Raw genomic sequence first — 15245 nt, 5'->3', positions numbered from 1 at the left:
CTGGGCAGCTAGGGTTTCTGCTGAATGGACGGCGGGAAAGCGGAGAAGAGCCGGGCGGCTTCAGCCGAGCCTGGGGTCCCAACACGGGCGGTCCCTGCTGGGGAAGAATGGGGCTTATTATGTGTGGAGGGGGCGGAGAGGTGTCAAGTGGAGAAAATGGTTGAAATCCAAGTGTGGGGGATGCTGGCAGCCCGGCGCCTGCTGTTAGACGGTCAGATGAACCCTGATAAACCCCGAGGCACTTTCCCCTCACCCAGCCTGTTCCCCTCCAGGCCCGGAAACTTTAGAATCACGTGACGAGCGAAGGGTCGGGGAGGGGTGGGGGAGATCGTCTGCTGGGATCCCAGGGAGGGGGCTTTCTGCATCACCAGGGGGTCAGCGAGAGGCTGACTGTGCTCAGGTCAGGCTGGCAGCACTGGTTTGCTGACATAATGGGGTCTGCAGGGGAAGGTGCATGGCCAGAGGGGCCCTGCTGTTGGGCCCCAGGCAGGGGCAAGGGGGAGGGGGGCAGCAGGGGGGCTCGAGTTCAGGAGGGCTGCCATGAAACCGCAGTGGTGGTGACCAGAGGCTGGGGACGGAGGACAGTGAGAAGCCCGCCTAAAAAACACGCCATGGGGCTTCCCTGGTGGCTCAGTGGTTGAGAGTCCACCTGCCAATGCAGGGGACACGGGTTCGTGCCCCGGTCCGGGAAGATCCCACATGCCGCGGGGCGGCTGGGCCCGTGAGCCATGGCCGCTGAGCCTGCGCGTCCGGAGCCTGTGCTCCGCAACAGGAGAGGCCACGGCAGTGAGAGGCCCGCGCACCGCAAAAAAAAACAAAAACAAAAAAACACGCCATGGCTCCTGGAGATTGGGGTGTCCTCCCTGCTGGGTGGAACCCAAACTTGTGTGCTGGATCCCAGAAGCCTCAGCCTCTGTGCACAGCAATATGAATGTGCCTAATGCCACTGAATTATACATTTGAAAAGTGGCCAAACATGGAACCACCATGTGATCCAGCAATCGCACTTCTGGGTATACGTCTGAAGGACATGAAATTATGATCTCGAAGAGGTATGTGCAGCCCCCCACCCCCCATGTTCATATTATTCACAAAAGCCAAGAGCCAAGGTATGGAAAGACCCTACATGTTTGTCTGTGCAGGAATGGATAACGAAAATGTGGTACACACACACACACACACACACACGGGAATACTATTCAGCCTGGAACAAGGAGGAAATCTTGTATTTGCAACAACGTGGATGAACCTGGAGGGCATTATGCTGAGTGGAATAAGCCAGACAAAGAAAGACCAAAAAAAAAAGATTTCGTAGAAAGTAGAAAAGTGGTTGCCAGGGCCTGGGGTGGCAGGTGTGCCGGGGGAGTATAGGGAAGGGTTGATATAGGGGTACAAACTTTCAGCTATAAGATGAATAAAGTCTGAGGGTCTCATGTATAACGTGGTGCCTATAGCTGATAACACTGTATCATATAATTGAAATTTGCTGAGAGAGTGTTTAAAAAATGGTCAAAACGGGACTAGAACAGATATTTGTACTTTGAAGCATTATTTACAATAAACAAGAGACGCAAGCAACCCAAGTGTCCAGCAGTGGATGACTGGATGAGCAAAATGTGGTCCATCCATATAGCAGAATAAGATTCAGCCTTTAAAAAGGGCATCCTGGGGCTTCCCTGGTGGCGCAGTGGTTGGGAGTTCGCCTGCCGGTGCAGGGGACACGGGTTCGTGCCCCGGTCCGGGGGGATCCCACGTGCCGCGGAGCGGCTGGGCCCGTGAGCCGTGGCCGCTGAGCCTGCGCGTCCGGAGCCTGTGCTCCGCAGCGGGAGAGGCCACAACAGTGAAAGGCCCGCGTACAGAAAAAAAAAAAAAAAAAAGGGCATCCTGACACAGGCTACAACATGGATGAACCTGGAGGGCATTATGCTCAGTGAAATACACCAGCCACAAAAAGACAAATACTGTTTGAGTCCACGTATACGAGCTATGGAAAATAGTCAAAATCATAGAAAGAGGAAGTAGCACGGTGGTTACCGGGGGGTGGGGGAGGGGGAGGGGGAATGGCTGCTTCATGGATACAGTTTCCCATTTGCCAGAGGAAAATGTTAGGACTTCGCAACAATGTGAATGTACTGGGTGCCATGGAATTGTACACTTAAAAGAGATTAAGATGGTAAATTTCATGGTACTTTAAAAAATAGACTACTTTTAGAGCCATTTTAGGTTCACAGCAAAGTAGAGAGAAGGTACCCTGATGTCCCACAGACTCGCTGCCCCCCACGCCGCCGCCGCCTTGCCCACCATCAGCATCTTCCGCCGGAGGGGGATGTTTGTTACAATCGATGAACCCTCACGGACAAATCACTGTCACCCAAAGTGCTATATGGGTTTTGCCACAGTAAAAAAAAAAGTGGGGGAGAAAAGTGAGTGCAACATTGATAGAAAAGCCTGACAAAATGCTTAATGAGAGGAAATTATAGACAAAACTTTTAGGAACATGGATGCAAAACTCTTCAACGCTGGCTAAGAGAATCTAACTACGTTAAAAGAATAACATACAAAATATGGTTAAAATGGTAGATTTTATGTTCTATGTACTTTACCACAATTTTTAAAAAACCCCCCGAGTCCTTTACTTTCCAACCGGAAGAACAAAACCCTCAGGGGCTCCAAAGTGAAGTGGGAAGACCAGCTGGGCATCAAGGCGAAGCCCATGACCATGGGAAATCCCAGGCAGGCACCAGGACGTTCTGGCTCCCAGTCAGCGGCACAGCTGGGTGACAGTGGGGCAGGGCCCAGAGGTTCACATGCTCCTAGGATGTCTGTGACTCATGGTTTAGCTTGGCCGATTGGCGGTGAACATCTGCGGGTGAGAGGGGACCCCAGGCCCCTCAAAGCGGGGGCCTTGATCCTTAAGAAGAGGGCTGTGTACCGACAAAAAGATTCTTGAGAGGCAAGAGGCAAAGAGAAAAAGTACAAATGGAATACAGAGCCAGAAATATATATTTTTTAATTTTCGAAAGGAATACCTAGCTTCTCTGTAGGATGGGTTAGGGTAACTCCTCTCTCTTCTCTTTTCTTTTCCTCCTCGTCATTCTCCTCCTCCCCCCTTGCACCTCCTTCTTCTCCTCCTCTTATTCTCCATATGAATCCTTTACATCTGCTCCCATGTTATTTCATAAGTCACCCAAGTGTTTATCCATAAACCATACAGCATATTAAATTAGATATGTATATACATATATTTCATTTCCGACCTGAAGGCGTGCTGGGATTGACACACTCGGGTGATCACGTGACTGATCACATGATCCGCTTCTTTGACCCAAGGCAGACACTGTGTCCGTCACCTCCCTTTCCCATCTACACACCCAAGACACTTGACCTCTCTCATGGCAAGAAGCTAAACCTGGAAGACAAAAACCATTTAAAATGACTAGTATTTGTCATAATTCAAAATCATCAAAACGGACCACCGTTCAGACCATTGCTTCAACAATTTTACATCATTTTTTTCAAAGAAAGAGGAAGGTACTTGGTTGGTGTGGTTCTGTGAGTTGAGTAGTAGATACTCCAAAATTACTTCTATAATTATTGCAAATATATTCAGCTTTCTCATCTATTATTTTAAGCTACCAACTATTGAGAAGGACTTTGCTTCACTTGTGAGTAGTTGGCAAGAGATAGTGTGTGTGAGAGTGCTTTGTTCTTTCACTAGAAGACATTGCGTTAGCCTCCTCGTTGGAAGAACTTTGAAAGGAACATTCCATGAAGCACGCTCTCCAAGGGGAGGGGGTGCGGCGGGGGAGAGAGAGAGACAGAGAGAGAGAGAGAGAGAGAGAGAGAGAGAGAGAGAGAGAGAAAGAGAGATTTGAGAGAACACAGTGCAAAATACCCCTCTGTGCTCCCACTGGCAGTTGGGCTGAAAGCCCTCTATTTTCAATGACCAACAAAGCACAATTGTTATCTGATTGCAAATAATACACATTCACTGTTAAAAAAGAACACCTTGGAAAATGAGAAGACCACAAAGAATCAATTTCTTTTTGATTTTTAAAATCTTTTTGGGGTCCTTTTGGGGGGAAAATGTTTTCAAAAGAGACCCATTTCCAGGAGATTATCTACAAGGAATAAAACACCTCTTCTGACAGTTTAGGTAAGCCGTGCCAGTACACAGCAGGAACACGTATTCTCTGAAGTGACATTCAGGATCTTTAGCCAAAATTGAGAAAAACATTGGTTCCCCATAGTCCTGTATTATTGGATTTTCTGCTTGTGACAAAGGCAGAAGGACCCCTGTCCCTCTCCAATGAATGTCTATCTGACCCTCAAGAAAGACAAGTGACAAGTGGAGAACATTCAGTGAGCAGTAAAGGATCTGGTCCTCCCTGGGCTGTGACTGACCACGTGGCCTCGGAAAGGTCCACGAACGCCTCTAAAGCATGTTTCGTCCCGTGTGCAATGCGGAAGATCTTAGTGACTGCCTCCCGGTGGTTGAGAAGAATCAAGGGGCTGATGCATGGAGAGGATCTGGGGCTGTATCTGGCATATACTAAGTAGTCAAAAACGATAGTTACGTATCCGATAAATCGCCAAGCCACTGAATTTCTCTACTAAGCAACCTGCCTTGAATCATCACGCATGCCTCTAGGTAATTAGGATACCAGTTCTGAAGTCGCCTTTCTGAATAAGACAACAAAGACTTCGGTTTATCCGAGGAGTGGCCAGCTCGCTCCCAAGTGATCTTTTTCTGTTTACTTGGCATCTGGTGCCATGAGTCTGCCTGGTGCCATGAGACTCGCGGGATTTGGGGGAAGGTGCCAATCGTGGGGGTGGAGGAAACCTCATCTTGTTTCTATCTCTCTGCTCTGCTGGGAGTGAAAAGTGTGTGATTCCCTGGACTATACTCCAGAGAGAGAGTTAGAAGGTGCCTCTCCAAGGATGGGAATGAATACTGCACCCCTGCCCTGAATTCTGCGGCAGACACTCTATCCCCACACATTGTTCCAAAGGCTACTGCTGCCGGCGGGAAAAAACAAGATGCAGCGATAGGACTGAGCTGACCCTTTGTCTACTAATCTGCAAGGCTGAAACCAATCCGGTCTGACACGTACTGTAATTGACAGGAGTGGAATGGATAGGACCCCTGCCACCTGCGCCGTTGGGGCCGCCTGATCGCACTCTTTCTGTTGTATAAATGACGACACTGAACCCCTGTCTCGGTTTTGTTCTTAAAATTGGAGTTTTAGTGCCTCCATGAACCCCTACTTATTTCTCATACACACCGCCGAGACTTCCTTTGTTGTATGGTGTCTTTGTCAGCTCTGGCCACCATAACAAAATACCACAGACTGGGTGGCTTAACCAACAGATATTTATTCTCACAGCTGTGGAGGCTAGAAGTCCAAGATCCAGGTGCCAGCCAATGTGGTCCCTGGTGAGGACCCACTTCCTGGCTTGCAGATGGCCCACCTTCTTGCTGTGTCTTCATATGGAGGAGAGAAAAGGTGAGCTTCCTGATGCCTCCCCTTATAAGGACACTAATCCTATTAAATCAGGGTTCCACCCTTATGACCTCATTTAACCTTAATTCCTTCTTTACTTCAGATACAGTCACATTGGAGGTGAGGGCTTCAACGTATAAATTCTGTGCGGACACAATTCAGTCCATAACCTGTGGTTATAACTCAATCTCTACATTCCTAGATCCATGCCATTCATGGAACTGGTGAGCTGACAGCATTCTAGGCAACTAACCATGGGAAGAAAGCCTTCGGGGAGGAATGAGGAGGCTTGTCCCTCATTCCCTGTCTTGTCCACCAAAGCTAGAAACCTTTAGGCAGCTCCTATGTACAGGGTCCACTAGGTTTCCTTAACCTTGGATGGAGACCACTAGTGTGGCAATAAATGTTTTAAGAGCCCTACAAGTTAGTATCACTATTAAGGTCTGACCCCATGAGTTAAGAGGGGAGGAAGGTACATTCTGCAGCGATCAGAGCTCTAAGCATGCCTCGGCCAAGAACAGCTTTTCGCTCACAGGAAATGATCATCACGGTGACCTGGCTTCTCCCACAGAGACGTGAACACAGTTCAGGCAGCTTCCACACACTTGGGGCCAACTTGTGCTTCTCCCCATTGTCAGGAAACGTGAAGGAAAATTATCATTAAGCATATAGTTCACAACTATATATGGCAAAGGAAGGAATGATGCTTTGGGGACAGTGAATTGAAATCGAGTAGAGGCAACTCTCCGTTTTTCATGGCAATGGAAATCACAGAGATAAGTCATGAAATCTACAAAATCCTCCCAGGCTCAAGGGAACTCTACTGAGGTTTCTTTTCTGCCCTCATATGTGTTTGGTCAAAACTGCTTCAAAATGCATAAAATGGACCGGTTTATGTTCCCCTGGAGGACCAGAGAAATGGCTCAAATGTGAGCGGCAGGTTGAATCCCTATAATTAGTGCTTGAATAGCCAAGAGGTGGCCAGATCTAATCGTCATCCTGGCTCCAAACCTCACCGCTCCCTTGAACACCAACCCACAAGACTGCCAGAAATGTCACTCGAATTCTTACCATGGTCCAGCCTAGGAAGAGTAGAACGAGGTTGGTGGCCACTGTCACAAACACCATGGTCAGCAAGTTCAGGACGGACGGCCCAGCCCACGCCGTGGCTTGGGGAGAGTCACCTGGAAGGATAGGATGAACCCAGTAGTAACCACTGACTAATACCCACCCTGGGGGAACCCACGGGATCACTTCAGGCCAACCAGGGAAATTTTTGGTGAATTCAAAGCTTAACTTCTGAGACATCTCTACTTCCGGGCCTTGGAACTTTAATGACCAGCGCCACCTGGTGTCCAGAGCCGATATTCCTCTTTTATAGTCAGCAAAACATACATAGTGAAGCAGGGAAAAATACTTGTGCCCTGGCCCAGAAGGTCAGGGGGCCTAAGCAGTGTGACACTGTGTTCTATCGTCCTAAATGTGCTGGTTTGATTGTGATTACTTTCCATTTCCCAAGGTACTAGAATCCTCTATGCTACCCCTGGTCCTCCAGAATCTGATTCGGGTGACTTCCTAGTAGACCCTACAGCTCTCCACGCACCTCTCTGTTTTCTGTGGAACTAAACAACCCCCCCAGGACAGTGATTCTTGTCCTCATGGCTGATACATGGGAGGCAAATAGTACACATGGAATGGACGAGAGAACATAGAGGGACCGAGAGTAGGGCTGATTTTAACTCTGATCATTTTTTTTTTCAAAACTATGTTTCTCACATAGTGGAGAGAAGCAAGAGCCTGCTTGCTCTTGCTCTTTTGTCTCCTTTCTTTCCATCTGCCTCCAATTTCCCTCTACATCACCTTCCAACCTGGTCTGCACGTAATCATGCATGGATTCTATCATCATTTCCCAAATAAAGGGACACAGGCCAACATTCTTTTAGGTTTTATACATAAAAAACAATTATATGGTGTCAAGAGTGAGAAAGTTATTCCCCATCCAATCGTCTTTCCATTTTTCTGATTCTGACAAGGAAAAAGACAAGGTCCCAGATCATGTTACTATGCCTTTAACACCTCTCAGATATCCTCGTTAGCAAAGGCAACCATCACAGGCAAAACCGTCAGCAGGCAACAATATCCATCTATAACCGAAAAGTTTTACTTCCAAACCAGTAAGACTAGTGTGTTTTCGGTACCGATTTTAGTGTTCTTTGCAAAGTAAACTTACAAAGTTTACCAAGTCAGCTTAAGGTAAAATATTAAGTAAATCATTGTAAAGGCAGTACCACTTTATGGCAAGAACAACAGGAAGGTGCTATATGGTATGGGAATGACTTAAGTTGGGGAAAACTTGGACAACCAGACATCTTTTCCTTCTTCTCGCTGCCTTTCTGCACATCTGCACCTGGCGTGCCTTTCCAGGACTTGCTTGGCCATTTCAGAAAAGGTTAGGAAACCGGTGAAAGGTCTGGCCAGAGGTGGGCATCACTCAGAGGGATGCTTCTCCCATCAACACATTGTTTCTGCACTGCATCCTTGCATCGACAAGGCCGGCCTGTGGACCACAGTGAAAAATTCAACCCCTCTTTAGTTTTCCCAGGGGCTCCCACTTTGCAGCGATACTCATGAGCCAGGCTCAGCTTTGTAGAATCTCATTCATCAGAATCACTTGAAGGCTAACAAGCCGGCCCCTCTGCCGGGGCCACATGTGGGCGGATCGGATGTCTGGTGGCTGCCGATGCCAGCAAGATTGACAAAGAAACATGTGATGACTAAAGGTCTCAGGAAAGAACCAGGGGTTTCCATTATCCTAGGCTTTCTGGGTAATGCAATCTGAAAATCAATTCTCATTAAAAACAAGTGATACTAAGACCTCTGACAGGTTACATCTTAAGTGATAATTAAAAGCATATTTCCTGACGCTTAGCTGCTATGAAATGCATCCCTATTTATGCCACAGAGGGGGTCTCAGGCTAAGACCCTGTGGACAGTCATTCGCTCCCCCAGGAAACCTCATAGTTCCTGGAGTGTCATTCATTATTTTAATCTGATTTTCTTTACTTAAGTGAAATAGAACCTGGCATTGGCATTCTCTCTCCAATTCCACCAACAGTCCTTAAAAAGCAATTAATATCGTCATTTATTTTGCACAAATACAGTCTTTAGTGCAACGTGTGGATGGACTTCACGAATCATCAAAAGCACCCCGCTAAGTTTTGTAAACCTTCCTCAATTAATACAAGGAGACGTGGTGGCTGAGACGTTAAACTCTATTTGAGGTGTCACAGTGGAGATCTCAATGTCGGGGGCCCAGAAGTGAGGAGTAGGGCCGACAGGGAGGCTCAGGCTTTCAGAAAAGTATGAGAATATTCACGACAGCCGATAATAGTTACTGATTTGCCCTTTTGGATATCAAGGTGTCGAATTTTATCTCAAAAACTATTGGCAAACATGAAAATGTTCAGGATCTCTTTCTCCTGAGATTTGCAGGTTATCAAAATATCTCATTAAGGCACAGGAATGAGCCACCAGGTCAAAAGAAATGTGTCCGTTATATGTTGTTTTACCTTCCCAGGGCCGCCATAACGGAGTACTACAAACGGGGTGGCTTCAAACAGCAAAAATGTATTGTCTCACAGTTCTGGAGTCTGGAGTCTGAGATCACGGTGTCAGAGGCCATGCTCTCTCTGAAAGCCCCAGGGGAGCACCCTTCCTCACCTCTTCCAGCCTCTGGCAGCCCAGGTTTCCTTGGTTTGTGGCAACATTACTCCAATCTCTTCTTCTGTCTTCTCACTGCGTTTCCGTCTTTTCATCTTCTCCTAAGGACACCCGATATACTGGATTAAGGGGCCCGCCCTATTCCAATATGACTTCAACTTTTGTTTTTTTTAGACAAAGACTTTTTTGCTAGTTACAGCAAAATTAATACATATTTCCTACTAAATATTTAAGAAGCATGGAAATCCATAAAAACACTTGAACTTTTTTTTTTTTGGATTTACTTATTTTATTTACTTTTGGCTGTGTTGGGTCTTCGTGGCTGCACTCAGGCTTTCTCTAGCTGCGGCGAGAGGGGGCTACTCTTCGTTGCGGTGTGCGGGCTTCTCATTGCGGTGGCTTCTCTTGTTGCGGAGCACAGGCTCTAGGCGTGCGGGCTTCAGAAGCTGTGGAGCACGGGCTCAGTAGTTGCAGCACGTGGGCTCAGTAGTTGTGGCTCGCGGGCTCTAGAGCACAGGCTCAGGAGTTGCTGTGCACGAGCTTAGTTGCTCCACGGCTTGTGAGATCTTCCCAGACCCGGGCTCGAACCCGTGTCCTCTTCATTAGGAGGAGGATTCTTAACCACTGCGCCACCAGGGAAGTCCCAGCACTTGAACTTTTGTGTTCTTCTTTTTACTTATGTTGTGAGCTGGCTGAGGGGCGGTGGGAGTAATCCAGATCATTTGGAATCCTAGTCCCAAGGCCACGGAGGCAGAACATGCCTGGAAAGGAAGCTGTACTGGTCTTCAAGGTGTTCTTGTGTTTGTTTTTGTTTTGTTTTTATGTTTTGGCTGCACTGCATGGCATGTGGGATCTTAGTTCCCCGACTAGGGATCGAACCTGCGCCCTCTGCTTTGGAAGCGCGGAGTCTTGACCACTGGACCGCCAGGGAAGTCCCCAAAGGTGTTTCCGTCAGACGCTCGTGAGTCCTGGAGGGGTCCAGGGTGGAAAGAGGCCTCCTCCTGCTCTGACTCTGCTGTCACAGCTGCCATAACATCTCTTTCCACAACTACAGGTCCCAAAGACTGTATTTGCTTCCTAGGGTTGCTGTAACAAAGTACCGTAAATGCTTGACTTGAAACAACAGAAATTTAATGTCTCACAGTTCTGGACACGAAAAGTCTGAAACCAAGGGGCAAAATGACCTCCTCCTAACTAATTACTTCTTCAAGGACCCTATTTCCATAGAAGGTCACATTCTGAGGGACTGGAAGTTAGGACCACAACCTCTCTTTTTGGGAGACACCGTTCCACCCATAAGACACGTGGAAAGAGAGATTAGTCCCTAAATGATGTTTGGATAACTGGCGAACCTTTAGGGGAAAAACGAATTCCTTAATTTCTTACCCACTCCTTACACTAAGAGGCCAAAGGGATCTAAGTTTTAAATGTGAAAAGTCATTAGCACAAATACTTCTGTGCAGGCATCGTTTGAAGAGCTTTACACGTAACAAAACTGAATCCTCACAGCAACTCTGCTATTGTCTCCGTTTTACAGCAACAGAAACTGAGGCACAGACAAGTTAATTAATTTGCCGGAGGTCACACAGCTGGTAAGCGCTGGAGCTGGTTCCAGAGTCCAGCTGGTTCCTGGCAGCTTGGTTCCAGAGTCTGTGCTCTTGATCAATTTTATATGTTTTTTTTTTTTTTTTGGCTGTGTTGGGTCTTCATTGCTGCGTGCAGGCTTTCTCTAGTTGTCCGAGCAGGGGCTACTCTTCGTTGCGGTGGGCGGGCTTCTCAGCAGTGGTTTCTCTTGTTGCGGAGCACGGGCTCTAGGCGCGCGGGCTTCAGCAGTTGTGGCTTGTGAGCTCTAGAGCGCAGGCTCAGTAGCTGTGGCCCACGGGCTTAGTTGCTCTGCGGCATGTGGGATCTTCCTGGACCAAGGCTCGAACCCATGTCCTCTGCATTGGCAGGCGATTCTTAACCACTGTGCCACCAGGGAAGTCCCAAATGTATATGATTAATACAGTCTTGGAAGAGGGCAGCTCTAAAGTCCATTTCTTTAATGGTCATATGTAGTGTTTAAAATTTCGTAATAGGAACTTCCCTGGCAGTCCAGTTAAGACCCTGTGCTTCCAATGCAGGGGGCACGGGTTGGGTCCCTGGTCAGGGAACTAAGATTCCACATGCCTTGCAGCTCAAATAAAATAAAATAAAATATTGTAATAGATATGCATCACTTTAAAATTAATGGGAAAAATAGTTTCACCTTTCTCCTTTTCTTCTTTTCCTGCCCACATACCCCTGCCCCTGCCAGGGCCAGAGAGATGGTTAATCTGTTGGAGATTTGCAACTAAAGGAACCCAGAAGCTTCTAGGATGGAGTGTTTTCTGTAGAACTGCTCTCTTATATCTGGAATTCTCTGTCTTCCTTGGTGCTGAAACTGTTTCTGACTCGGCCAAATACAGATTTCTTTCACAGTTCTGAAGATGGCTGTGTGAGCTTTTCTAACCTTTCTTCTCCAGCATTAACCACTTACGAATCACCTGGAGAACTTGCTGAGCTGTAGCTCCTGGTGTTGAGTGGGGAGGGGGATGAACCTGAGATCCTCCGTGTTCCAGCAGCCCCCAAGGGAGGCCTAGGCCATGTCCTTGGACCACACTGTGAGCCGTGAGGTCCAAACCTCTCCTTTCTCCATCAGCCCTACCTCCCATTTCTATTTCCCTCTGAAAATCGGGACTGCAGAACTTGAACTTGAAAAAGCACAAAGGACCAAGGCTAAATCTTCTCCTAAGACTCTGTCTTCCCAACAGGCTCCTCTTGGGAGATGCCTGGGGAGAAAGAAAAATGAGAAAGGGAGTACAGAGCATTCCTATTCAGCTTGTGGAAATGTGGGCCCGAGAAATAAAGCCCTCCGACACTTCCACGTGGGAGACACCACTCAAAGCGAATTCGCCAAAAGTTGGGCTTCTGCCCATAGAAGCCAGATGGCCAAAACATGACGTGTCACCACACTGATAGTTTGGGGGGGTCATTTTACTGCTTATTTGCTAAGTGTGGGTCCCTGTATCAGACACGCGTTTATTTTATTATTAACAATAGAGAAATAATGTGGGGTCTTGAGCACTCTTTTCTTCTGGGATCACAAAGTGTGTTAAATAAAGCACCTTATTCCTGTGCAAAACCGGCCATGACTCCCTCTCAGCAGATGAAGGAAACTCGCACATGATTTCCTGACGGTCACCTAAGCAAGGCAGCAGAGTCAGAGCCAGCACACAGCTCCAGGCTCTACTTTCTGCCAGTGCTTGTTGCTGAGTTCTTCGTAGCAGGGGAAGGAAAGGTATCAGCTTTTATGGATCCCCTGTCCACTGGGCAGTATGTCAGGCCCTTTATATAGGGGACCTCATCAGAGCAGATAAGTGGCCAGAGTCAAGCTACTAACCCAATCTACTACCGTCAAAAGCAAATCGAAACCACAGTGACATATCCCCTCATACGTGTCAGGGTGGCTGTGATCAAAACAACAACGGCAGCGAAAGACAACAAGTATTGGTGAGGTTACGGAGAACTTGGAACCCTTGCACACTGTTAGTGGGAATGCATTACAGTGCAGTCTTTATGGAAAACGGTATGGAGGTTCCTCCAAAAATTGGAACTAGAACTACCGTATGACCCAGAATTCCAATTCTGGACGCATATCCACAGGAATTAAATTCCAGATCTCGGAGAGAGACAACACTCTCCTATGTGCACTGCAGCATCGTTCACAATAGCCAAGACATGGGAGTAACCTAAGTGTCCGCTGATGAATGAATGAAGAAAGAAAGTGTGATGGACGCATACAATGGACTATTACTCAGCCTCAAAAAAAGGAAATAAAATCCTGTAACTTGTGACAATACGGATGAACCTTGAGAACATTATTCTAAGTGAGATGAGCCAGTCACAGAAGGACAAATACTGCATGATCCCCCTTCTGGGAGGAAATTAAAACAGTGCTCTCTTCGGAAGCACACACACTAAAGCTGGAACGGTACAGAGAAGATTAGCATGGCCCCTGTGCAAGGATGACACGCAAGTTCATGAAGCATTCCATATTTATAAAAAATAAAATAGAAGCAGATAGTAGAATGGTTGTTGCCAACGGGTACACAAGACGAATAACTTCTAAGGCTGTGCTGTACAACACTGTACACTGTTAACAATACGGTATTGTGCACGAAAAATCCGTTGAGGGTAGATCCCATGTTGTGTGTTCTTACAAAAAAAAAAGGATGTTTCTGGGAATGTGAGTTGTATGCATGAACCAGGACAGTGACATTTCAGTGAAATCATGTGTTTACCACACTGTCGTGCATAAAATATCCAATGTAAAGACACACGTAGAGGGACTTCCCTGGTGGCGCAGTGGCTAAGAATCTGCCTGCCAATGCAGGGGACATGGGTTCGAGCCCTGGACCGGGAAGATCCCACGTGCCACAGAGCAACTAAGCCCGTGCACCACAACTACTGAGCCTGCTCTCTGGAGCCCACGAGCCGCAGCGACTGAGCCCTCATGTCACAACTACTGAAGCCTGTGCGCCTAAAGAAGCCATCGCAACGAGAAGCCCGTGCACCACAACAAAGAGTAGACTCCACTCGCTGAAACTAGAGAAAGCCCTTGCGCAGCAATGAACACCCAACGCAGCCAAAAATAAGAAGAGTCAGGTACTGTGGGGGAAAAAATCATCTATATGGTCGCCAAAAAATTCCTGGTAAGTCAAGGGATTTGCAAATGGTACCGTTGCCTAGGAGTTGATACTGAAAGCATTAAGCTATTTGAATTACACTATGTAAACAGATATTTACCCCGTGCTTATTACGTAAATACAAACGTGTTTCAGTCCTCAAGGAACTTACCCTCTAATTGGGAAGATAAGAAAAGCAGATATATAATTATTTCCTATTTTACCAGCTGGGAGAGTTTGAACAAAAATATTCAGATTTCCTCTCCATTGTGGTAACTAGGATGGATGATGCAGTCAACCAGGACTGAGGGAGGAATGGTGAGATGGGGCCAACTTGGGGAAAAGGTCCCCCTGGCACGCTGAGAAGGGGATGCCTGCCCGTGACAGCGGCCTGACCGTCTTCATAGACGTCCCTTGCAGAGTCACCAGCAGGAGGACACCTCTCGGCCCAATTCAAGTTTTTTTTCTGATTCTGAGTAAACGCAGTTAGTGGCTTTTGTTCCCTGGATACTTGTTACTCCAATAAAATTGCTTATTTAAGTACGATCTGAGCCCAGTGTAGACTCCAGCCCACACTCACCACGCTCCGTTTATGACAGGAGGGAATCCCTCCTCTCAGTGACATACACAAGCCCCAAATGGAGGGTGTTTTGCCACTTCCCGGAAACAAAAAGCTCTCCTTAAAATCAAGTTTAAATTACATTCCCGAATTCCTTTTTATTCTTTTGTAGAAAAGGCTAAAATCTTGACGCTACAGAAGTTCATCGTTGCATGTCCCCCTGGTCATTAGCTCACTGCCCCCCCTCACTTTTTGTTTTCTCACTCTGCTCTCTGCAGCTACCCGGATCTCACGGACATGCAAACCCCTGCAGCTGAAACACTCAGCTCGCCCTGCAAAGGAAAGGAAAGCAGAGACAGTGTGTTCATTTAATACCTTCCAAGCAACTCCGTGTCTTCCTCCGGGATCACCCCCTTTCGCTCTTGAGCCTGCGCTTATGTACATGCCTGGCTCGAGCCGCAGTTAAACTTTCACACACAAAAATCAGAATAGCGATCCCCAAGGGCCCTCGATCCGCTTCCAGCCTGACTAGCATCATGCAGGGCAAACGGCCCAAGTTGACTTGCCCAGAAAGTGGGAAGGCTGTGTTATGGAAACACTGCCTGGTGTCATGGCAACAGAACAGATAGCATCCCCCACGCCTGCCTCCATGGCCGGCTGGATGTGTGTCTAAGACATGACGGCAAAGACCAGCCACATTCAGAATCAATCTTATTTTAGGGAGGAATTAAGTCTCCATGTCCTTTGGATGATGAA

The 15245-nt window shown here is 47.3% G+C and overlaps 1 non-coding gene across 1 annotated transcript; it reads left to right on the top strand.

The window, feature by feature from the left end:
- Positions 1-13198: 13198 nt before the first annotated feature.
- Positions 13199-13305, top strand: LOC132421231 (U6 spliceosomal RNA). Its single transcript, XR_009518522.1, has one exon. It is a non-coding gene; the product is annotated as a U6 spliceosomal RNA (small nuclear RNA).
- Positions 13306-15245: the final 1940 nt, after the last annotated feature.

Source organism: Delphinus delphis, chromosome 2 (assembly GCF_949987515.2).
Source record: "Delphinus delphis chromosome 2, mDelDel1.2, whole genome shotgun sequence".
NCBI lineage: Eukaryota > Metazoa > Chordata > Mammalia > Artiodactyla > Delphinidae > Delphinus > Delphinus delphis.
Note: the sequence above shows the minus strand (reverse complement) of the source record. Positions and strands in the feature narration are given on the sequence as shown.